We start from the raw sequence: 25,399 nt of genomic DNA, 5'->3' as shown, positions 1-25,399 counted from the left end.
TAATGTAGTCAATGGATAAAAAGAAATTCTGAAATAAAATTGTTAATTTTGATACAAAACTGGCTAATGGCCTATAGGGTAAAAATAATTTTTGAGGTTTTCTTCTACTGGACAGAAGAAATAATCATTCCCCATTGTCAGTTTTAGAGAGTTGTAAAATGTCTGGGCTTTAATCAACGGTAAAATTACATTCTCCAGAGACAGTTTTTGCTAATACTAACAATGCTACAATATCCTTTTATACTCATTTTTGTGTGCATGTGTGAGCATATTTTAAGGAAAAGTTTCTAGAAGTGAAATTTCTGAGTATATTAATTTCTACTTTTGAGAGAGGTTACCAAATTGCCCTTCATAGAAATCATACCAATTTACCTTATTTCAAACAACATATGAATGGCTGTTTCTTCATCTTTTCTACACAATGTTATCGAAACTTTTGCTAGCTGCCAATCTGATAGAATAAAAATAGCACCTCATTATAATTTTAATTTAAATTTTTCTTACTATTACTATGATTGATTGAATATTTTTCATATCTTTATAAGTTATTTCTTTTTCCTCTACCATGAACTGTCACTTTATTATCTTTGCCTTCAGAAAAATGAGCCCTTATCTGTCATATGTGTTCCAAAATTTTTTTTCACAGTTTCAGACATATTTTTAATCCTATTTTCTAGCTATTTACTATTTACTAGCTGTGTGACCTTGGGCAAATTAATTAACATCTCACAGCTTAAGTTTACTCATTTGTAAAATAGGGATAATAACATAGTCCTCAATCCCATATTTGAAGTTCTGGGATACAGATTTTAATAAATTTTTTTTAATGTGGGGCACCTGGGTAGCTCAGTCGGTTGAGCATCCGACTTCGGCTCAGGTCACGGTCTCACGGTCTGGTCTGTGAGTTCAAGCCTGTATCAGGCTCTGTGCTGACAGCTCAGGGCCTGGAGCCTGCTTCAGATTCTGTGTCTCCCTCTCTTTCTGTCCCTCCCCCTCTTGCACTCTGTCTCTCTCTCTCAAAAATAAATAAACACTTAAAAAGTTTTTTTAAATAATAAAAAAAATGTATTTTTTTTAATGTTTAGTTTTGAGAGAGTGAGAGTGGGGGGAAGGGCAGAGAGAGATCGAGACACAGAATCTGAAGCAGGCTCCAGGCTCTGAACAGTCAGCACAGAACCTGATGCCAGGCTCAAACTCATGAACCAAGAGACCATGACCGGAGCCTAAGTCAGATGCTTAACTGACTGAGCCCCCCAGGCATCCAGGGATAGAGATGTTTTAAATTCTAGGAGCTTTCAGTGTGCATACACTGTATGTAACATAAAATCCCAGGGAGTGGGAGCTCTTCAAGCATTAATATTCCTATAAGAAACATATGAATATACTAGATGGGATTAATAAAGCCTGTGAATGACCTCATGTTAGTTGAAGTTTGCCATCAAATGAGCTGCATATGTTTTGTTTTGTTTTGTTTTGTTCTTAGAAAGTGGAGCATGGGAAAAATCTGCCATGGTTTATTATATTGGTTTGTTGAAAGTTAAAAAATTTTGTGCAGAAGAGAGACATCCTCAATGGTATTGTAACTGATTGGGAGATATATCTACTGATTAGACAAATATTGAGACTAGCCCACATGGGAAGGACTGGGTAAGAAAAGATACCCCATGAGGATGCTATTAGAAGTTTGTGAAAATAAAGTAAGGAAAATATAATTGCTTGTATTCTGTCATTTTTTTTACCCTACAGATTTTAATTATTGAATACTACTGCTCTGCTTTTGTTCCATATGAGCTCTGTCAAACTCACTTTTGATTTTCAGACTTTTTTGGATTTTGAACTGTGCTTAGGGTATGTAGACCTGTGGTATCTTCCTCCATAAGGTTGTTGTGAAGATTGGATTAAATCAAACAATGTATGTAAAGTGTCTATACCAGCTCCTAGAACATAGGAAGAGCAAGATAAATATTATTGTTACTGTTGTTTTTAAGATGGAAGTGCTAAGCTCTTATAACTCTTGTTTCCAGGCCCTTTAGCTTGGCAAAGGGTTTTGCTTTGCTTGATGTTCAGATACGTTTCCTTGTAAAGGTGACTGAGATATTTGAAGAGAAGAGGAGAGAAGCATTTTTATTCTTTGATGGTAGGGAATAAAGAGAATGACTGGACTTTGAAGCCAGATGGGTCAGGGTTCAAATTCCATACGATCAGCTTTAAAAAAAAGAGTGAGAAAATTACCTATCTTCCAGGTTGCTTTGAGGATTAAATATAGCTAGATAGAATAGAAACTGCTCTGTACACAATATGTGCTCAATAAATAATGGCAGTTTTTTGTTAGGGTATGTTCAGAGGGCTGAGGTAAAACACTTAACCCATTTGCAGTCTGAAAAGCATATAATCAGCCGCTTTCATGACTGAAAATGAAGGAGTTGGACACGGATCAGAGAAAGCATTTATTGTACATAAAGAAACAAAGCACTGTTACCATGATCTGTTCACAGGAAGATGGCACCAAGCCTTCCTCTGTGATGTAATGTCATGGGACTTTGGGGTGGGGGGGGGGGGTGGGGGGGGAGGAGGGGATATAATGAAGCCTGGGACGAGCAACTTCCCCTCCCCACAGAGGCAGAGGGCAGTGTTTTCCCAGGTGATATGGTAGTGTGAAAGCTTGTAGCCTTTAACCTCCAGGAACTTTCTATTGTACTGTGATTTTAAAATGTAGGTTGCCTCTATTACTATAGGATACCCTGACATTTCAGGTTTAATGTTGTCATACTACAAAGTAAGACTGATATCTGTTGATCAGTATACTCTGAGGACCGATGCTATCCATTCCTGCTTGGATACCTACTGGATTCAATTCAGATATAAACCTCAAGAGAGGGCCTACCATGTGCCAGGTGCTGAAAATACAAAGACATCTGATAAGGTTCCAGCCCAAGAGGCACTGGCAGAAGGGATAGATAACTGATAACTCCTACTAGGGAATGCAGAGTGTTGAGTGATATAATAGAGCTATGAATAAAGTGCTGTGAAGGTACTGAGGAGAAAAAGAATGAATTCTTCTAGGGAGGTTAAGGGAAATTCCTCCAAAGGAGTGACATTTGATCTGATCTTTGGACTGAGTCATTAAGCAAAAAGGCTTTGAGATGGAATGATGAGAAGAAAAAGCAGAGGGGGAAGGTGGGGGTTTAAGGAGAGAATAATGTTCTAAGTGAAAGAAACTGTGGAGACAAAGATGTGAGGCTGTGGACATGTTCATTCGTTTGTTCAGTTAGTTACTGAACAAACAAATATTGGTTGAGAATCAGACACTCTTCTTGGCACTAGGAATACAACAGGAAGCAAGACAGACCAAGGTCCCTGATGCTTTCATGGAGTTTACACTTTAGAGCTGGACGGGACAGAAACAGAAGACGAATAAATAAACGAACAAGGTAATTTCAGAGAGTTGTATGTGTCATGAAGAAAATAAGGTGGGAGAGAGTATGATAGAGAGTACTCTGGGAGGGGGAGCAGAATGAAGATTGGGTAGTTGGAAGAGGCATTTGACCTGAGAACCAAGTAGCAAGGAGGCAGTCTTCTGTGGCAAAGTGTTTCCGGTGGAAGGAACAGCAAATAAAAATACTATTAACAGGACTAGGCCTGGTGTTATTTGAGGAACAGAAATGCAGCCATCTTGACTGTAGCAGCATGAGCAAAGGAGCGGCAGAGGAAGACCAGAGAGGTTTGGCAGAGCTGGTTAGTAGGGCCTTATGGACCAACTTAAGGAGTTTGTTTTGAAAAAGTACCATTTGGTGTTGTACAGAGAATGGATTGGAAGAAGGGAGATCAGCTGTTGGTTACTCTAGGCAAGAGATGTGGGTGGTTTCACCCAGGGTGGTAGAACAGAGCAAATATGTATTTTTGAAGTAGAGCTGACAAGATCTGCTGATGGATTGGTGTGGGGATGGGGGAAAGGAACATGTAAACATATGAAATACAACGATGTGAATGTGGCAACAGTGGGAACATGGGACTGGAGAGGTTGCTGGAAAAGAATGACTGTTAAGGCTTTGGGAATGAATGAATTTGGCCTTATGCAGAGGAGACAAGGGTACTGGGCCATTGACAAAGCCATACTGATAACCTGTCTGGGAAGCCAGGAACATCTCAAACTTTTACTGTCCAGGATTTTTTTTTTTTTTTTTTTTTTTTTTTTTTTTTTTTTTAAAGAGCTCTTTGGTAAAATCTGAACAACTTTTTGACTTTCCCTACATTCTCTCCATCTCATTTTTTGCCCTACAGGATAAATATCTGTCTATTCTCATACGCTGTCCATTGGCCCCAGCTTCTCTCCTGGGTAGTCTTCAGAATTCTACCATCCAAGTGAAGCAGGAAGTTCTGCATGTAATAGGCACTGAGTATGTGTGTATAGAGGGGCAGTCAGAAGTGTTTGCTTTCAGTGAGGGACAGAAGTCGCTTCTACACTTGTTCCACTTCTACCTTCATGCTTAGCAACTCACCATGCTTGGCCCTTTTGACTGGGAAGAGGTATGATCAGGCTTAGTAAATATTTTTTGTTGTTGCCATTGGCTGGCTGGCTGGTTCTATTGTCTCCTGGTCCTACTGTCCAATTCCCTTCTCCAGTCCCCTGCATACACACAGCAGGCCTGCAGGGGTCCTCAGATCTCCCTCTGAACCACTGCACCAAGCTTGTCCTCCTAAGCTAATGTTATCTTTTATTTAAACAGAAACAGTAGCCACCAATCTTGTTACATAACATCCCAGTATCCTAGGGTGTTAAACTAATGCAGCATCTACTGTTGGGGAGTGTTGATCTGGCAACACAAAATCTCTCTAGAATATTGCTGAAATGTTGTAACAAGTTTGACTTCCTGGCTTTACTTAGAATTTTGGAGGGGAAGGGACTTTAAAGATCAGGCTATCTGGATCTTTGTTTTCAACTGTGAAAACTAAGGCCTAGAGAGACAAAGAAATTTGCCCAGGGGGCACATCGGGGCTAGAAATCAAGCTCTTGATAATCTAAAGAATCCATCACATTTTAGATAAAGGATTAAGTGTTAAACCTTTCTTGTTTGTGATTCTTTCTTATCTGAAAAGGTTTCTTTTCTTTTTTTTTTTTTTTTTCAGCTTTAGGCTTTCCAGGTTTGTCAAATGTGAACAGTGATAGAGACATGGTGCTCCGGATTACACACCCAAGCTGCAAATTTGAGACTGATACATATGTATGATGCTGATGAATTTGAGGTATTTGTGTTGTTTTTTTACAAACTTTTTACTGACATTAGGACTGGATTCACATCCAACCATACAAGGTATATTAACTGAACACAGTATGAATGCAATGTATAGTATCTGAATCAAATATATTTTAAAGACAGCTGGATGGAGTTGCAGGTGAAGCTACAGCCACCTGGGGATCTACCTCAGTAACATTCTTAGTTTATGTCCAAACCAGTATATGAAAGGGAGTTGAAGTCAGCGGTATCTCCAGAGGCATCTCACATCCTGAGAGCTGCTCAATAAAATATGGGGTTTCCTACTGCTCTCTGGGGAATTGCAGAACTTTAGTGGTGAAGTGAAAAGGCTGGGCTGCTCTCTTCCCCTGACCCCTGCCAGCATTCTTTCTCAAACTGACCTGTTTTCCTGCAGGGAGACTGCCCCACTCCACCCACCTGGTGCCTTCCTGGATTTCCTGACTGCCTGGGCTTATTTTTTAACCTTCTCTTACTTGAAAAGCACCATTTCACTGACCCAGAACGTGGGCTTCTCCCTCTGTTCACTGGCCATTCCACTTTTCTGGGCTAGCCATCCGCATTTCCCTTCAAAAGCTTTGGAAAATCGGCAGCAATAGGGGGCTGGGCGCCTTCCAATTCCCCTACCACGTCTTTCCTACTTGTAACTCGCTGAAATTACTAGCAGAGCAGGGAGAAGTGGAGAAATGGCTTGCTTCTGAGTAGGGCCTGGGCTGGGTTGGCATTATTTTATTAAATTCAATTGGACCGGGTCCTGAGAACCTCTTAAGGTAACTTAGGCTCTGAGTTAGAGATGGCTAAGGTGTAAGGAGCGGGTTACTGTCTTGACCCTACAAGCACCATTACAGCTTCCCCACTCCTATTCCTAGGTTCTAGGAATCCCAGCCTTGACCTGCGGACAAACCCCAAACACAAATAAAGGGTCTCCCCTCAGGCACTGAAAGCCCACCCAGCTCAGACCCGGCACTCCGCACTCCCCGCACCCCAGCCCGGCCAGCGCCGAGGGGTGGGGGTGGGAGGCTAGGGAAGCGGGGGGCGGAGTTCCGTCCTTCGCTGATTGGCTCGGGGAGGATGGGCTGCGGCCGAGCCGGGCCAACCCGCGGCGTGTTGCTATGTGCTAAGGAGAGGGGATAGGCGCGGGGGCGCGTCCGTCACAGGGCAGCCCCCGGCCCCGACCCGGAGGGATGCGGAGTGGCGGCGGCGGCAGTGGCGGAGACTGTGGCTTTAAGAGCGCGCCCGGAGCCCGGGAGCCAGCCGGGCGGCCCTCTGCTGCTGCGCACCCCCGCGGAGCCGAGCCCCGCGCTGGCCGGACGGGGCAGCTTGCTGCCGGGTAAGCGAGCCTGGAGCGCGGCGCGGGCCGGGCGCGCGTGGGCGTGGGGCGCGCTGTCAGCGCGGGCGCGGGGCACCCGGCAGTGGGCACCGGTCCCGTGGCCCGTCCGGTCCGGCTCCCGCGAGGTGCGCTGCGCCCCCGAGGCGAGGTCCGGCGTGGGGTGCCCGTGGAGGCCGCGGGCGCGAGGGGCGGGAAGCGGGCCGCCGGGGCCACGTGACCGGTTTGTTTACAAACACTGCAGGGCCCGGGCAGCTGCCCGCGGCGGGACCCGTGGTGGCGCGGGTCCCCGGGTCGGGGCGGAGGAGCTGTGCGAGAAGCCGGGCAAGTAAGTCTAGGGTGCGCGGTTTGGCGGACGGGACTTGGACACCGGGTCGCTGCTTCTTAGCACAGTTTCTGTGCGTTCGGGCTCCGTGGGGGGTCGGGGGAGGGTGGGCTTCGGACGCTTTCTGTCCCCGGTGACGCTGGGTCTCCGCTGGAGACACTGGGTACGGGGGCGTCGCCCCCGGGGCTCCCGCCTGTGGGGGACTGGCCGCCCTCGAAACTCCCAGGAGCGCTTGGCCGGCCCTGGGCCGAGGTAACCGCAGCCGAGTTCCTGCCTGGCCGCTTCCCGAAGCCTCCCCACTGCCCTTGCCAAGGGGGTGGGCGCCGAGTTCTCTCCTGCCCGACGGAATGCAGGGGCCTCTCCAGCGAATACCTCCCAGGAACTGGCGCTGAGGGGCAGCCCTGACCTCTCACTGCTTCAAGTTCACCCTCCTTGGCCGCCGACCTCCTGGGTGTCTTTAGTCAAGTGGTGGCTTTTCTCCCGTTGGGGGTTGGGGTAACCACCTGTTCTTTTGGACCCAGCCCAGAAGACTGCCACCTCTGGCTTCACTCTCAGCATACAAGCACTTAAAAAGCCAAGTGAGTGAGTGCCCTCCGTTTTTTGGGTTTTTTTTTTTTTTTTTTTTTTTACCCTCCCACAGTCTCACCGCCATGAATGGCACACCAAACTGCTTCTGGGTTTTATGGGGCTTTGCTTTCTGGCCTTCTTGTCAACTTGTTGTCTTGGAGTCTTGGCTCTTTTAACTGGGTACTTGCTTCTGGTGAGTCTAAAGGCTAATCTAGCTACTCATCCTCCTTTCTTTGCCCTTCCTCTCTTGTTCCTGTCTTCTGGCCCAGCAAGATGGGTTTCCCTGACCCAGAGCATTAGGCAAGCCGCTTCTCTGTATCTCATTGGTGAGGGAACGCTGGCAGAGCAAGGAACTCAGGGGGTTTAGAAGTTAAGTGCCTTGCCCAAGGTAACTCCTGTCACTGGCTCTGCAGTAGGACTTGACCTCGCATGCTTGACGCTCTTCAGTAGTCTCCTCTTTGTGAGAACTTCAGGCCTTGCCATCAGTGGGGTTGGCTTTCCTTTGACTTCATCATTGCCACAGGATGCAAAGATGGGCCAAATCTCAGTTGTCTATTCTCCCCTCATCTCCTTAGCACTCAATACTAAGGCTGAGTCTTGCCCCTGATGAGGAACATTTTAATTCTTCTGAATTGTGACATGAATGGCTATAAGTTCTTTACCAAGGAAAAGGTCCAGCCTGAGGAGAGTTGTGCAAACTTCCCTTTGGCACCATCCCTTATCCCCATCTTCGTGGTAAAGGTCTCAGGCAGGGGTGGGGGCCTTGGGCTCATCCCCCTCCTTAGCTTATATTGGTTTAGGATTTAATAATAGAATTTCTGGGATCTGTCTTGATATCTTGTGTTTGAACTAAAATAAGAAAGCTTGGAGTTAGGGATGGAAAATGGAAAATAAACATGCACAAAAGTATTATTTTCCTTCTTTCCTCTAGGAGAGTGGTTTTCAAACTTTGGGGTCCAAAATAAGGAATACCTTTTGCATCTCTGCACTGAGGTCCACACCTGCATTAAGTTCTAGGAAATAATTGCCCTCACTACCTACAGTGTGCTCCACATATAGTTTTTTCTTCTTAATTAAAAAACAAAAACAAAAACTCAGCTGTTGGTCATGGCCTGTTAACTTGATTTCTTGACCAAACGGGTGAATGGGTGATGACCCACAGTTTAAGAAACATTGCTGTAGGACAGAGGTCCTCAAACTTAAATGTACGTAAAGATGAGCTGAGTAGTATTAAAAAATGCAGTCTGGGGGCACCTGGGTGGCTCAGTTGGTTAGGCGTCCGACTTTGGCTTAGGTCATGATCTCCTGGCTTGTGAGTTCGAGCCCCACATAAGGCTCTGTGCTGATAGCTCAGAGCCTGGAGCCTGCTTTGGATACTGCCTCTGTCTCTCTTTGCCCCTCCCTCATTCATGCACCGTGTCTCTCTCTTTCAAATATAAATAAACATTAAAAAAAGTATTTAAAAACTGCAGTCTGTCAGTACACTCTGGAGATATTTTTCTCAGTGGGTCATGAGATTGTGATATAGGTGGTCAATAAGAAATGGCATAAACTGGATATGAAGTGTGCAAAGCCTTAGTCAAGTGTGTGACCCACTCTATGCAAACCCAAGATCACTCATCTGACAGCACTAGCTTAGGCTTTGAGAAGTCTAAGGGCATAGTGTGGTTTGCTTTCAACTGTCATGAAGCCTTGGCCATAAGACCCCCCCATCGCATCCACACCACCCTGCCCAATCCATTTGAGGGCTGCTGTGTTCTGTACCCCTGGATATTTCTAGGTGCGTGGGGTTGGGGTTGGGGTCCAGTTCTGATGAATCTGCTCTACTATTCATAGATTATGTGAATTTTTACTGTTTTAATGATTTTAATAGTTTTGAGACAGTGACATAGTTATTATGCCTGGGATGTTAACAATTGGCCAGCAGAAAATGTTGATGCTGTTTAATAGCTGGGTATTCTAGGCCATGTGGCCTGGGGGAAGGGCAGGTTGGTGATTTTTGGAGGGGGGTCTGGGAGAGTCAGGGCCTTATCTGTCAACAGTTGTTAATAAGAAGGGACATAAGTTCCCCTGACCTCCTTGCCTACCTACCTCAGCCCTGGTTCTTTCCTGTGATGATAGCTTGGCTTCTGTGTGCAGGTGAACCTTGTTAGTTACCCAGTTTCTGATGCTGTTACCTCTATCTCAACCGTCAAGCACAAACCTGATGTATACACATGTTAGATGTTTTCCTTTATTGTGTCCAAACATGTTGGTAAAAGAAATTTCCTTGAATTAATCAAAGCTGCATTTAGCTTCAAATAGAACCCTATCCAAATTCAAATTCAACTATGGTCCTTCCTGCCAAAGATATGGTTTATATGGGAACACTAACTGTAGGATTGTTGAAATTGATAATGTTCAGTTTGGTCAAACAGCTTACATTTGGAATATTTAGTTTTGAGCCAGTAATAAAAAGGAAAACAACAAATGCATGGCAAAGGATAGGATATCCTAGTATAGAAAAGCAGAGGGAAGAGATGTCCAGGTGGGACTCAAATGGAGGTTCAGGATCAGTTTCCTTTGTAAATTATCTTGGCTTTTCCCTAGGGTCCATCAACAAACCACTAGGTGCTCTGACAATTGCATTATTTAGCATGAAAGGGTATAAAGCTCTGGAAAAGGAAGCATCTTTTTAAAATGTAGCCTCCTGTTATGGGAAGTCAGGGCCTTCCGGCTAAAGGTATTTTATTAGAGTTGATAGTTTTCAATGATGTCATCCTTAACAAAAGATGATATTTACTTGCATCTTTATATATTTTTTAAGTTTACTTATTTATTTTGAGAGAGAGAGAGAGAGAGAGAGAATCCCAAGTAGGCTCTGCACTGACAGTGCAGGAGTCGTGAACCCTCAAACTAACATCATAACCTGAGCCCAAACCAAGAGTCCTGGGCCTAACTGAGCCACCCAGGCAGGTGCCTCTTACTTGCTTCTTTGAAGGACCACACCTACCTGAATTTCCCTGAGATTTGTGAATATAGCCCCTGAGAGTTTAAAAATAAATTGGATTATGCTACTCCCTTGTTTATAGTTTTCCAGTGGTTTTGTATTGCCCTTCAGACATAATCCAACTCCTTTCCCTGTAGGCATTGCACAGCCTATCTCCTTCCCCCAACTTCTCTCTCCTCCTCTCCTATGTGGCTGGTCCACTCTGCTCCAACTGCACCAGCTTTCCTCAGGTTTCTAAAATCTGGAAGGTTTGTTTTTGTCATTGGGCCTTTATACTGGTAGTTCCTCTTTCCGGAATGCCTTTCTATAATTTTTTACATGATTGGCTTCTCTCACTTGGGTCTCAGAGAGCTCCTCTCAGAACAGCTCCTCCCTTCCCTGCCCCTCAACTTTATTGAATCTCCTTAACTTTGTTTTTTTCAAAGAACTTTAATACCATATGGAAATACATTGCCTACTTGATGGCTAGATTGGAAGCTTGGGAGTTTCTCTGTCTTGCTCACTATTGACAGTACCTGGTGTGGGTAGCATTGGATAAATATCGGTTGGTGGAATGGGTGAATGACTAAAGAGAGTCAATGGTTTGAGTCCTTAAGAATATAAATAATACTTAAAAAATGTTTACTTACTTATTTTGAGAGAGAGAGAGCACGTGCAAGCAGGGGGAGAGGCAGAGAGAGGCTAGGTGCCTCCCTAGCAGGCTAGGTGCACTGTCAGCACGGATCTCAATGCAGGCTTGATCCCACCAACTGCATGATCATGACAACTGAAGTCAAGAGTTGGACGCTCAACTGACTGAGCCACCCAGGCGCCCCAATACTTTTATTTTTAAGAGAAGAGAAAAATAATTTTTCTCTTCCTTTTCCTGGGGTGGGCTACTGTTCTCTTGGAATTTATCTTAGGACTTCTGCTTTTCGCAATATTTTTCACCCTTTTATACTTTTTATAGGTCTCTAAAAGCTCTGTTGTCATTTTGTTGTTAATAAACAGCTCTTGCCTCCCCTAGTAGCTTTATCTTGTTTTTACTGTTGCCTGACAAATAAGCATTTCTACCAGTAATCACATTTCATTGATACTAGGAGGCACTGTAAGTAGGACTAGAGGAACCTGGAAGATTGGGATAATTAGCTCTGTGACCTTGGGCAATTTGCTAAACTTCTCTAAATCTCTGTTCCTTTTGTAAAAAAGGTCTAATACCAGTTACTATCACAGAATTGATGGGAAGATTAAATGAGAGAATGTATGGGAAACTGGGCACATACACACTTGCTGTTAGCTTTTATTTATTTATTTACTTTTGAGAAAGAGCTCGAGTGTGTGCATACCTGTGCACAGGGGAGGGGGAGAGAGAATCCCATGGCTCTCCAGGGCCAGCTCAGATCCTGACTGGGGGCTTGATCTCACAACTATGAGATCATGACCTGAACTGAAAACAGGACACTTAACCAACTGAGCCACCCAGGCACCTGCTGTTAGCTTTTAATAACACTCATATCAGTAGATTTCCCTCCTCTCTTTGGCAGGAATTCCCAATCCATTGATTTGGGAATGTGCAATAAGAGGGAGAAAACCACCAGATCTTTAATTAGTGCCAATAAATGAAGACCAAACATGTCACTTAGATCTATCAGAACCAGAACAGAAGTTCGAAATCATCTCATTGCAAATTGCTGCCCAACTTAAAAAAAAAAATTTTTTTTTTAAATGTTTGTTTTTGAGAGAGAGAGAGTGCGCGCACGGACACAACACACACACACACACACACACACAAAGTGACGGAGGGGCAGAGAGAGAGGGAGACAAAGAATATGAAGCAGGCTCCAGGCTATCAGCACAGAGCCAGATGCAGGGTTTGAACTCACCAACCACAAGATCATGAACTGAGCCAAAGTTGGACACTTAACCGACTGAGTCACCCAGGGGCCCCCTACTGCCCAACTTTTAATAACACCCATGTGTAAGAAGTCATATTTATGCAAGTTTTTGGAAGGACATGTTGTCTACCTGTTCCTCTGGCCATTCTTAGTTTTATCCTTGGATTAAGCTGGCTTACTGAAAGGTGCATATTTGGGCCATATTACCCCAGCCCCTTGAGTTATTTTCACTGAAATGAACTTTCACTGCCCTTTGCTTTCCTGGAGGATGTCGTCCTAAACAGCTTTATATAACTTGCTACTACATTTCTTATAAGGGTTGATGTAGTTGAAGTCTTAAGCTACAATTTCACTTAGTGTCCCCTTTAAAAAGTTAATAGGAAGAAATTTCTTTCAGGAATGAGTGCCAGAAAAAACTTTCCTCTCCTGAGGAACGGGCATGATATTTCTTTTTGGGCAATTGGAAATGTATAACTTATCATGTTTCTCTTTTTGTTCTGGGTGCCAGGAGGCACAGAGCCAAATTTGTGGCCTGACTTTAGTAACTATAGGGCCCTACATCCTAATTTTTTCCAGTGTTAAACTTGTAATTTTTATTTTCTCTAATTTCAAGTTAATGATTTATATTTCTTTTTTAATTGGATATATGCTGGTTTGGGTATTAAAATCATTTTAGATTTTACATTTTAGAGATGTAAACATTGAGGCTCAAATAGGCAAAAAGGACTTGTTTAAGACACAGAGCTAATTAGGGCAAAGCAGAGACTATAAACCATACATTTTGTTTCTCAGGCCCAGGGTTGTTTCTACTCCTGTATATTTCTGGAAAAATACCAACTCTTGAATAAAATACCAAATACCCCATAGTGTCTTTTTATTTATTTATTTTTTACATTTATTTATTTTTGAGAGACAGAGTGAGACAGAGCACGAGCAGGGGAGGAACAGAGAGAGAAGGAGACACAGAATCTGAAGCAGCCTCCAGGCTCTGAGCAAGCAGTCAGCACGGAGCCTGACGCGGGGCTCAAACCCACGAACCGTGAGATCATGACCTGAGCTGAAGTCAGACGCTCAACCGACTGAGCCACCCAGGTGCCCCTGCCCCATAATGTCTTGGTCCCAGGCAAAAGCCTACCTCCTCTCTGTGATGGGGCAAAGGAGCATTCTGCCAGAGAGGTGCAACACTGCCACTCACATTCCTGGTTGGGTCAGCAGCACTGTGCTCTCCTGTTTCCTGAGCTACAGCCTTCCCCTGTGGTCTTGAGAATGTGGTATATCCAGATTTAGTGGTTTTGATCTGAAACTAGATTGCCAGCTCAGAATGAAATTAGTCTCTAGTGGCTCAAGTTCCCTTGCCTATTTTTTGTTAGGAAAGGAAGGCTTGATAACCATATGGCACATGTGTTCCACTGAGGCCCAGACAGGGTCTTCTGGGAGTGAACAGTAGTTGAGTTTGGTTTGACTGAAGAAAGTGGCATTATTTTATCTGATAGGAAATTTAATCATAGGAAATATTACCTTCCTAATGATTTGTTTTGTTTTGCTTTCCCATGCTGTTCTGGTTGTGAGTACCTGGGGCAAGAGAGGGTAGGCTTTGAGCACATCCTGCCTGAGTCAGGAAAATTTTGATTCCTATTTTGAGCTACAGAAGAGGAACCTCTGGCCTAGGGCTGAAACTGAACCTTGGTTTTACTTTGTTTTCCTGGCTAATAATAATTCAACAGATAATATGGGACCTTTGGGAGATAAAGATGAGTTAAGATATGGCCCCTGCCACATATACTCTTAAGCATATACTCTTATAGGGTGATTAAGGTGTATGTGTCAATAAGGTACCGAGAGTTTGAAGATACAAAAAGTATAGGCATTTTGGAGATGGGGCTGTGAAGAATGATGAGGATTTAAACATGCAGAAACACTCCAGGGGGAACAGTGTGTGCAAAGGCACAGAGGTGTGAACATTAAGAGGTAATGTATGGGGAATGTTCAGTAGGCACATGAGATGTTGGAAAGAGAACATTGGGATTTTGCTTGGGCTACTATTGTTACAGTTTAGAGTAAGTTCATGGAAATGGACTGTGGCTTCCATTCACAGAAGAACTCTGTGAACAGTGGTTAGTTGATACAGATAATAGGCATTCTCCAAAAATGGGACTATCCCTAGAGAGTCTCAAACCTGGGTGCCATAAGGATTTCTAGGCCAACCAAAGGCCTACAAAATCAGAATTTTCAGGATAGGGAATCTAATAAGAGCAAGCAAATTATAACCCTCCCCCTCCCCTCAATTTCCCATTTTTGTAATGGAGCCCAGCCCCACACACATTTCTGAGGTCTGGAAATCACGGAGGTAGTAGATATCCCTAGTAGAAACCAACTACTAAGCATCTTTGACCTTTAACCTCCTTTCCCTTACTGTATTTTTACCACTTCCTTTTCTTTTGTTCGTATGGCTCCTGTGTGTGTCTTCCATTATATTTGCCTCCTGTTTATCTCTTCTTTTACCACTTTGGTCCTTTGTGTGTGGGGGGTCCCTCCCTAAGTTGATCCACCACCAAGTGGACCATAGGTAGAAATGAATTCTCTTTCAGTATTTGCTGTATTAAAGGTATAAACATATATATTATGTATAAATGCAAATTAAATGGGGCTTTCAGTTATTTTGACTTACATGATTCTTTGTTTCCTTAGGATTTGAGGAAAAAAGTATCCCTATATAACTGCAGCGTTAAAGCTAAAAATCCATGAGCAGGAAGATTTGATAGGAACTGAAAACTAGCTATTGTGTCTGATCTGTTGTCCTATCTTCTGGTTGAGGTTATTCCCTTCCCTCATTTGTTTTCTTGTATTTCTGTAATTAAAAGTTGAAGCAGTGAACCAACCCTGAGAGTCTGAAGATGTTTTAAGAGAACTTGACATTTTTGTTTGCATTATAACTAGTTGATTTAGACTCTCCCTCTGGAAGATGTTCTGCTTGTGGCTCTAATGAGCTCAAGGGCCAAGGATACCCATCTTTGGACTCTTCTCTGACTTGTCAGGATTAAAACATCCTTGGTGGGGGTTGTCCCAGGATTCAAATCTTGGTTCTGGTACTATTTATTTATTTATTTATTTATTTAATATTTATTTATTTATTGAATTTATTTTTAAAATTTACATCCAGGTTAGTTAGCATATAGTGCAACAATGATTTCAAGAGTAGATTCCTTACTGCCCCTTACCAATTTAGCCCATCCCCTCTCCCACAACCCCTCCAGTAACCCTCTGTTTGTTCTCTGTATTTAAGAGCCTCTTATGTTTTGTCCCCCCTCCCTGTTTTTATATTATTTTTGCTTCCCTTCCCTTATGTTCATCTCTTTTGTATCTTCAAGTCCTCTTATGAGTCCTTATATTATTTTTGCTTCCCTTCCCTTATGTTCATCTCTTTTGTATCTTCAAGTCCTCATATGATATTTGTCTTTCTCTAATTTTGCTTAGCATAGTACCCTCTAGTTCCATCCACGTGGTTAGAAATGGCAATATTTCATTCTTTTTGATTGCTGAGTAATACTCCATTGTATATATATATACACCACATTTTCTTTATCCATTCATCCATCAATGGACATTTGGGCTCTTTCCATACTTTGGCTATTGCTGATAGTGCTGCTATAAACATGGGGGTGCATGTGTCCCTTTGAAACAGCATACCTATATCCCTTGGATAAATACCTAGTAGTGCAATTGCTGGGCCGTAGGGTAGTTCTATTTTTAATTTTTTGAGGAACCTCCATACTGTTTTCCAGAGTGGCTGTACTAGTTTGCATTCCCACCAGCAGTGCAAAAGGAATCCTCTCTCTGCATCCTCTCCAACATCTGTTGTTGCCTGAGTGGTTAATGTTAGCCATTCTGATAGGTGCGAGGTGGTATCTCATTGTGGTTTTGATTTGTATTTCCCTGATGATGAGTGATGTGGAGCATTTTTTCATGTGTTGGTTGGCTATCTGGATGTCTTCTTTGGAGAAGTTTCTATTCATGTCTTTTGCCCACTTCTTCACTGAATATTTGTTTTTTGGGTGTTGAGTTTGATAAGTTCTTTATAGATTTTGTATACTAACCTTTAAATGATATGTCGTTTGCAAATATCTTTTTCCATTCTTTCTGTTGCCTTTTAGTTTTGATGATTGTTTCCTTCACTGTGCAGAAGCTTTTTATTTTGATGAGGTCCCAAGAGTTCATTTTTGCTTTAGTTTCCCTTGCCTCCGGAGACGTGTTAAGTAAGAAGTTGCTGAGGCTGAGGGCAGAGAGGTTTTTGCCTGCTTTCTTACCGAGGATTTTGATGGCTTCCTGTCTTATATTTAGGTCTTTCATCCATTTTGAGTTTATTTTTGTGTATTGTGTAAGGAAGTGGTCCAGGTTCATTTTCCTGCATGTCACTGTCCAGTTTTCCCAGCACCACTTGCTGAAGAGACTATCTGTATTCCATTTGATAATTCTTTCCTGCTTTGTCAAAGATTAGTTGGCCATACATTTGTGGGTCCATTTCTGGGTTCTCTATTCTGTTCCATTGATCTGAGTATCTGTTTTTGTGCCAAGGTTCTGGTACTTTCTAGTAGAGTGACCTTGGGCAAATTGTTTAACTTCTTGAGCTTTTTCCTCATCTTTTAAACAAGGGTAATCATAATAATGCCTGCCTCCCTGGGTTGTTAGGATTAATTGAGATAATGCTTATCAAGTACTTGGCCCATCATAGGCTCATAATAGGAAATTAATAAACTATAGAGTCCTGGAGTCTTACTGATAGTTGTGCATGGCCTCAGATGACTCCTCCTTACCTCCTCCCCTCACTTCCCACATTTTCAACCAACCTTTCTGAGCTCTTCCAGCAAGCCAGGCTTTGGGCTGGGTATGAAGGATGATTAACCAGATGTGCTCTTTGGCCAGGAATGGCTCACAATCTAGTGGGAAGACTGATCCATAAACAACTAGCTTTGTGGAGGATGTTTCTTAAATTATATGAAAAAACTGCACTGGCAACGTGCATGGTGCCCCTTGATAGGCTAGACCTGAAAGGAAAAGAAGCTGTAATTCTTACTAAAACCTATCTGCCAGTCCCATAACAGGAGAGATCCAGAAATTTGCGCTAGAATCAGTTTCTCTCTCCCACCCTACTGTCTCTTTTCTTCTTCAATAGATGGCAATATGAGATGACAGTTTAATAATTCCTAGGACAAAATACATCCATCTTCGAGCTGGTGGTGGTTGGGACTTTAGACACACAGGCATCCTTTTGAAAATGCTTCTGCCCTTTTTTTTTCTGTTGAGTTTGAAGTTCAATTTCCAAATTCCAATTGTGGAAAGGCGGGGAGCCCAGCCACAGATGTCAGAGTCTAGAGTTTTGGATTTATTTGAATTGGGAGATTAAAGTGAGGAAGCCAAAGGCATGCTGAGAGCTGAACAACAGAATTGTATTGGCAGATTTGAGATGGATGGTTTGTAACTAATTGGGGCCCCAGCTGTGCCCTGGGGGAGTAGCAGTTAAAGAGAAATCAAGGTTATACAGTGCCTGGGGTCCAAAGACATTCATTTATTCAGTAAATAATATTTGATCTTTGAGAGTGTGAGCTACAGATGAAAATCAAATAATCACCTCAGTAAAAGTACAACTGTAGCTGTGAAGAGTGCTGGGAGTAGGAATCTGTGTAGTAGGGGTTGGTGGAGACAAGGGGAGGGTTCCCTGGCGAAGTAACTTTTAAAGATGGGCCACATCTCTTATCCTACTTTCCAAAATGTTTTCTTGATAGATCTTCTAAATGACTGTTTTACATTGTAGTTCAAGTGTAGCCCTGTCATGGGGGCAAAGCAACGGACACGATCCCTCTCTGGATCCCAGATCATGAGAAAAATCTATTGGTTTTGTTTTAACCAGGATTATCTTCTCTGAGCATGGCCAAATACCAAATGAAGGACTGATGCTGAGGGTGGCAATCTCTGGGAGCTGAAGGAAAAGGGCAGATGTGGCCCTCTTTTGTGCATGGACTAGAGGCAGGGTGGAGGGACCGCTTTCCTTGCTGGCCTGAACCAAATCTGATGCTTAATTTTTCTCAGACTCAGACTGCCCTGGGGCTTTTGTGGGGACCACTCTGGGAAAAATAACTTCCTGGGTTGGAAGTCTGAGGGTTTCTCCAGGGGTCAGAAGTCAATGCCAGTGTGGGGAGGGTCCCTTGGGAAGCTACCCAGGGTGGTGCACAGATGGTGTGAATGGCCAGGGGAGGCAGAATGGGGAACACTTCTGCCATCAGACAGAAGCTGGGTAAAACCATCAGAGGGTCTGTCTTGTTGTGTGTTGCATTGGAGATATGGCTCCACGGGACTGAGTATCATGCGCCATCTGCCAGTCCATGTGGGTTGATGTCACAAGAGTTTGCTGGCTTTTTAACTTTGTGGAGCATTAATGGTATTTGAGTCCCATGTAATGGCCAGAATTAGATATTTTAAATGCACTGGATAGTGTTTTAAATAAGATTAAAAATATCAGCTTTACAGGGCAGCACAGTTTCACTGATGGTCACTCATTTCACTCAGTTAATTACCATCTATCAAGTCCCTCTGGAAAAAAGAATAAAAGACTCTCTGATGTGCCCGAGAGTAGGAGTCCTAGGGAAACCAAGGGACAGTAAAGACTGGGCTTGTGACTGTAGGAAGTTCCCAGTCTGGAAGACACACAGTGTGATAGAGTACCATTCAGGAGAAAAGTCTTTTGCATGCTGGGAAAAGGGGGCCACCGCCAATGCTTAGGGTCTTATCTGGGTATTAAGGGATGAGTAGGCATCTTCCAGACATTGAATACAGGTTAAGGCTTTTCAGGAGTCTAAAACAACTCGGGAAAAGGTAGTGAACAAGCTTAGTCTTCTGGGGAAACAGGTTTGGAGGAGGTGGGAAGGTGATGGTGAAGATAAGGAGAATCAGCCCAGTTTCTTGGTGCCACCTGAGGGGTTGGACCTCATCCTATAGGCTGCTAGGAAGCCACTAGAGGTTTTGAAACATGAGAGAGATGTGATCAGATTGTGTTGTATAAATAGAATTCTAGAATGGGCTGGAGAGGTAAGAGCTGAGTCAGGGAGACCAGTTTAGGATGCTGTCACGTGAGTTCAGGGTGAGGGAGGGTAGGGCTCACACAGCGCTGCTGGCTGTAGCTGTGAAGATGGCTATGGGAGGCTGGTTTGCAGAGCCAGAGCCAATTGTCTAGGGGACCGATGGAGTATGACATAGAAGCAAGAGAGAATAAAGGGTCTTTCCTGCTTCGGTATATGGGCCTTCAGGAGAAGGGAGCAGAATTCGGGTCAAGGTGGTAGGAACCAGGAGAAGGGGAAAGATGGTGCTGGCTTTGGATGCATTTAATTTGAAGTGCCTTCCTAGAACCAGTTAGAGGCATCCTATAGAAAGGGACCCAGGCTTCATGACCAGAAGGCAGAGGTTTAGAAGACTTGGATATGGATGAGAATGTCTATGGGGAGCAAGCAGTCAGGGACATGGTAGAAGCACCTCCAAGGAGGAGGAGGAAGGAAGAAGAGCAGCCAGGGAGATTGAGGCTCAGTGAGAGAGAAGAGCCAGGAGAGGCATGATAGGCCATAAGGGGAGAGTTTAAGGAAAACGTAGCCCACAAGAGAACTAACTGAATGCAACATCAGGCCAAATAGTGTTAGCATTAAAAAATATTAGTGTTTGGACTTGGCATGTTGGAGGCTGCCCATGTTTTTGTTACTCAAAAGCCTGGTTGTGATAAATGATATTCATGGAGCTTTGCCAGAAAGCTCTGTAACTCTTCCATTCCTCTGGAGAGTCTACATCACTGGATCCAGCCAGACCATCAGAAAGCCATGTTCTTGGGCTGCCCTGATTTGACCCCCATGTAGAATCCCTTTTACTGAATTGCCCTTTGGTGTTTGTTTTGCTGTGCATTTTCATGGAGGGACCGCTAAGAAATAGTCTTGCAAGAGTTTCATGGTGGGAACTGTTGCTGTATGCTGAGGATCTTGTCCACTGTGTTCACTGCTCATCATCTCTGCAACCACCCACAGGAGAAAGCTCTCAGAAAATCTATAGCCTGAACAACCAAAATGCTTTTATTTTGTAGGAAATGTAAACCTTATAAGTACTGATATTTTTCTTCTGCCTTGCTTACTCGGGAGCTCAAAGCCAAATTTGCAATTGAAATTTAGTAAATATTTAGCAATGTAACAGCATGCATTTCTCTGTCTTAACTCTCCTTGTGTTCTTATATTCCTCCTACCCTAATTTTTTTTTAATTTAAAAAAAAAATTTTTAATGTTTATTTAGTTTTGAGAGACAGAGACTGAGCACGAGCCAGGGAGGAGCAGAGAGAGAGGGAGACACAGAATCCGAAGCAGGCTCCAGGCTCTGAGCTATCAGCACAGAGCCCAATGTGGGGCTTGAACTTGCGAACCATGAGATCATGACCTGAGCTGAGATCAGATGCTTAACCCACTGAGCCACCCAGGTGCCCCAGTAATTTCTTAATCTATGTTAAAAGTATATGCTTTTGTAAGTTACCTTTAATCCTTTTTGGAGATGTGAGTTGTGTAAGAAAAAGAAGGAAGCCATTGATGAACATTAGCCAAGTGTCCTTGGTAATGAATCTTCAGACAGATTGTTTGGGCTTTTTATATTATTATCTAAATTGTAGAAACAAGTAATATCTGATCTCTTCATAGCTAGTAACAGCTACCCCTATCTAGTGTCTAGTGAATTACATGCAAGTTTCAGGATGTTCAAGGGGAACTACCTTTTTCCTATGCAGATGTTCTAACAGATGTAAGCCTCATGTGGTGACCTCCAGATAGAGTGCTGAACTAAGGGCCTTGTGGTAATACAATGCTTCGCTAACAGATGTTGCAAAGACACCATCCAACAGCCATTTCTGAGTGGACTCTGCACGACTGGTATGTTCTGTGACCTCGCTGAAATCAAGGTCTTAGCAGAATAAAGGATGGTGGATGGATTCTGTGCTCTGGGGCAGGATTCATCTGGCAGAGACATCATTACCATATGGAATCAGGACTTTAAGAGACAAAGGAATCCTAGAGATCATGTAGGATTATCATCTGACAGATAATCCTTGTGAAATCAAGCCTCAGCCCTATGTCCAGGGTAGAGATGAATGGTTAACTTTGTTTATGAGAGTGGTTCTGGGTGCCTGGGTGACTCAGTCCGTTAAGCGTCTGACTCTTGATTTCAGCTCACATCATGATCTACTGGTTTGTGAGATTCAGCCCCACTTTGGACTCTGCACTGGCAGTGTGGAGCCTGCTTGGGATTCTCTCCCTCCCTCTCTCTTCTGTGTCTCTCCCCACCTCTCCCCTGCTCTCTCTCTCTCCCAAAATAAAAAAGTAAACTTTCAAATTCCAAAAAAAGGAAAGAAAGAAAGAAAGAAAGAAAGAAAGAAAGAAAGAAAGAAAGAAATAATGGTTCCTTGAAGATCCAAGCTGGCTTTTATTATCATCTGAATGAATTTGAAGTGCTGCCTGGGTCCAGTTCTACACAGTGGGTAACTAGGAATGATGACATTGATTATCCTGTGTGCCTTGCTCATCAGCTCCATGGTCGTTGTAATAGGGGTATTTCAGTAAAGTTTTCACTAGTGGCCCCATTGTGGGGTTAGTTGAATCAGGGTGGGCTACAGAGGTAACTTTTCCACAGCACTAAGTGATAGAATGGTCTGTTTGGAATGATATAGCAATAATGTTAGATCCCCAGCTAAGCCACAAAAATCTACTTAAAGCAGTGTACCTTTAAGTGGATTAATTTAGGCCCTAACCCTGTAACCACTTTGAGTCAATGTGGGAGATAGGAACACTGCCCATTTGGGTCTTGTGAATAGAAACAGTTCCCGCGCTTTTTCTCCCTTGCTGGTAAGGATGATTACAGCTAATTAGGGTTATCGAATGCTAAGTCATCCAGGTGCTATGCTTGAATGCTTCACTTGCAATATCTCATTTGATTCTTTTGTCTCCTCCACAAGGTAGGCACTGTTGTTCTTCCCTTTCAGGCAGCTTGCCCAGTGGTGATGCAGCTGGTGAGAAAACCCGAGACTGGACCCAAGTCTGTTGGCCTCTAGATCCTGTAATCCCTCACCAGTGGACTAACACCACCAGCCACTTCTCTTATTTGATGGTCCAGGAAAACTGGGTCTCTCTACTCCCCGGTCTGGGTTCAGGACCTTCCTCCTGGGATAGAGGCCTTCCACAGCCATTATCTCTTTTTCCTCCCTCCCAGTTCCAGAAATGGCTCACCTGGTCCTTTTCCACTGCCACCTTTTTTTTTTTCCCCCTCTATTAAGGGTTTCTCTCTTTCTCAATATGTGTGTAATTTAACCTAGCCCCCACAAAGGCAAAGAATGGAGTTGGATGCCAATGAGAGGCCTTTGATTAATGCCCTGGACTTAGAACATCTTCTGTAGCCAAGGACCATAGTTGTGAGCATCTCAGCACAGGATCTAAGTGGGGGCTGTCAGAGGAGAGTAGTATTTCATGGGCCCTGGGGACCCAGAGTATCTTTGCCTCCTACCTCATTACCCTGAGGAGGAAGGGAGGGACCTCAATCATGTCTGCTATCCACACAGGGGTGGACTGGTCTAGTCAGCAGCCCAATGGGAAGCAGAGGGAGTTCAGTTCAATAATGGCTGCTACTGTTTGCTCTCTGCTGCTGAGTCCAGGGAGCACAAAAATATGGTCCTTGTCCTTGGAACTTACCTCTCATGGAGGATACAGAGGTAGAAAAGGATAATTTTGGTTCCTTAAGATGGAGGTGAGCACAGAGGAAGAACAAATAAGCCCCATGTTGGGGGTGGCACTTGAGTGGAGTTTTTTTTTTTTTTTTTTTTTAAGAGCATGAGCAGGAGAGGGAGGGTGCAGAGAGGGAGGGAGGGAGAGAGAGAGAGAGAGAGAGAGAGAGAGAGAGAGAGAGAATCCCAAGCAGGCTCCACACCCAGTGGGAACCCCAACACAGGGCTCAATCCCAAGACCCTGGGATCACAATCTGAGTCAAAATCAAGAGTTGGATGCTCAACTGACAAAGCCACCCAGGAGCCCCTTAGCTGAATCTTAATGGACAAGTTAAAGGGCCTAGTAAGAAGAGGTGGGAAGAATGTGTCAGGCTGAGGGAGTGGCATCAACAAAACTGTGGAAGGGTGAAATGCAAGTATGGTGTATTAGAGGGAGCTAAGAGTTTGATAGCCAAATCTGAGCACTTAGGAGAGTCCCTGACACGTGGTAGACCCTTAAATGTCAGTTTAAAAAATGGGAGTATAGAGTATGAGGTGTGGTAGAGATGAATCTGAAGCAGTTTGTGGGTGTCAATGGTAGATGGTTATCAGTGGTAGTACACACTAGGAATTTATTGTGTACTTACAGGTGCACAAGCTGAGTATTAGTTAATCTTCACAAAGTCTTATGAAGCTGATATTATTATTCCTGTTTTCTAATGAGGATGGTAGCATGGTTCAGAGAGGTTAAGTAAATTTCCCCAAGGTCACACAGCCTGTAAAGGTTAAAACAGATTTAAAAGCCCTGAGTATGGTTCTAGAACCCATCTTAACTACTGCTCTGTGTTGCTTTTCTTTTTCTTTTTTTTTTTAACTTTTAAAAATTTTTATAAAATGTTTATTTTTGAGAGTGTGAGCAGGGGAGGGGCAGAAAGAGAGAGAGAGGGACAGAAGGTATGAAGCAGGTTCTGCACTGACAGCAGAGTGCCCGATGTGGGGCTTGAACCCACAAATGCACGAGCCATGAGATCATGACCTGAGCCAAAGTTGGACACTGGACGCTTAACTGATTGAGCCATCCAGGCACCCCCTCTATTGCCTTTCTGAAGGCCATGGGAGTGACAAAACGGTCAAATCTGCTTTTAAAATAGGTAACAATGGCTGCAATACAGAGGATGGATTTGAAAGGGAAAAGAGGCTCAGGGGCCTGCTAGGGCTGTATAAATCAGAGATGTGTTCTTGGCAGTCCTTTAGGGCATGTAGGAGCATGGCCACTGAAGAAGCCACCTCTTAGAAGGACCTCAGTAGCAATTAGGGAAGCACTTCTATGGCTCCTCCAGTGTCATCCATCACCTCCTTGTTGCCTTGAAAAGTCTAGGTTTGGAGAAATGTCACCCCAAAAGTGCCATCTCCTGTGCTGCCCAAGGACAAGTGAGAGGGTCCTAATGGAAATGGCGATATAATCCTCAAGCCTCTTTCTTTCTTTCTTTCTTTCTTTCTTTCAAGTAGCAGCATCTTTTTCTAATTGACCACTAAAAATAATAGCTATAATTTGGTATAATTGTATGCCAACACTGTGTATGTTCTGACATGTCATTTGCTGCTCATGACCCTATTTGAGTTGGGGATGCTGAGGGTCCAGTGGTTGAATAAATTGCTAAAGGTCATTGAGCTAGAAAGGAGAAGGAATTGTTTGTGATTCCACAGCCCACTTCTTTTCCGGGCAGTCTTTGCCTACCCTCCACCCAAGTACCCCACAAAAACAACAGACTGGTGCTGTCCTGTGGCTGGAGGTGTTACTTCCCCTAGTGAGTTCCACCTTCTCAGTTTGTGTGGTCCCTTGTCTTCCACCTCATTCATCGAGTTCTTTCATGGCTTCCCTGGAGAATCTGTCCCTTCTGCCCCTCCATCCTGGGGACATTCAGAAATTTTTCTTCTGAGTTCCAGCTGCGGTTGTGGCTCCTGGTGGAAAAGGCCTGTCAGGTGGGACAGCCAGGTTTGCTGTGTGCTCCCTGTGCATTTGGCTCTCAAAGTGCAGTATCTGGGGTCTTTGTTTTTAATCATAATAGTTCACATCTTTTCTTTCCATGCTGATCAGCAGGAGCCAGCTGGGGCTGGTAGCAAATCTTCCTTTAATTTCCACTGTGATGGATTATTGCTTCACTTAAAATGGTGTTTAATTTGTACATGTGCCCTGAGGCTTTTAAGTATCGAGCTCATTTGATTATTGTTGGAAATCAATTTGGACTCCAGTATGTTCAACGAGTTGGACTCGTGAAGCCCCATGGAGCTTATGGCCCCATTAC

The 25,399-nt window shown here is 43.8% G+C and overlaps 1 protein-coding gene across 3 annotated transcripts in view; it reads left to right on the top strand.

Moving 5' to 3' along the window:
- The first annotated feature begins 6,374 nt into the window (after positions 1 to 6,374).
- The window catches only part of YPEL2 (yippee like 2), a 104,227-nt gene continuing 85,202 nt past the window's right edge, over positions 6,375 to 25,399 (top strand). The window contains exons 1-2 of one of the 3 annotated variants that reach the window (XM_045490663.1): positions 6,392 to 6,582; positions 6,824 to 6,907. The gene's annotated coding sequence lies outside the window, so the exon portion shown is untranslated. Of the gene's footprint in view, positions 6,583 to 6,823; positions 6,908 to 25,399 lie in introns of all 3 variants that reach the window. The other 2 variants (XM_045490664.1, XM_045490662.1) reach the window with 2 other exon arrangements.

Source organism: Leopardus geoffroyi, chromosome E1 (assembly GCF_018350155.1).
Source record: "Leopardus geoffroyi isolate Oge1 chromosome E1, O.geoffroyi_Oge1_pat1.0, whole genome shotgun sequence".
NCBI classification, from domain to species: Eukaryota; Metazoa; Chordata; class Mammalia; order Carnivora; family Felidae; genus Leopardus; species Leopardus geoffroyi.
Note: the sequence above shows the minus strand (reverse complement) of the source record. Positions and strands in the feature narration are given on the sequence as shown.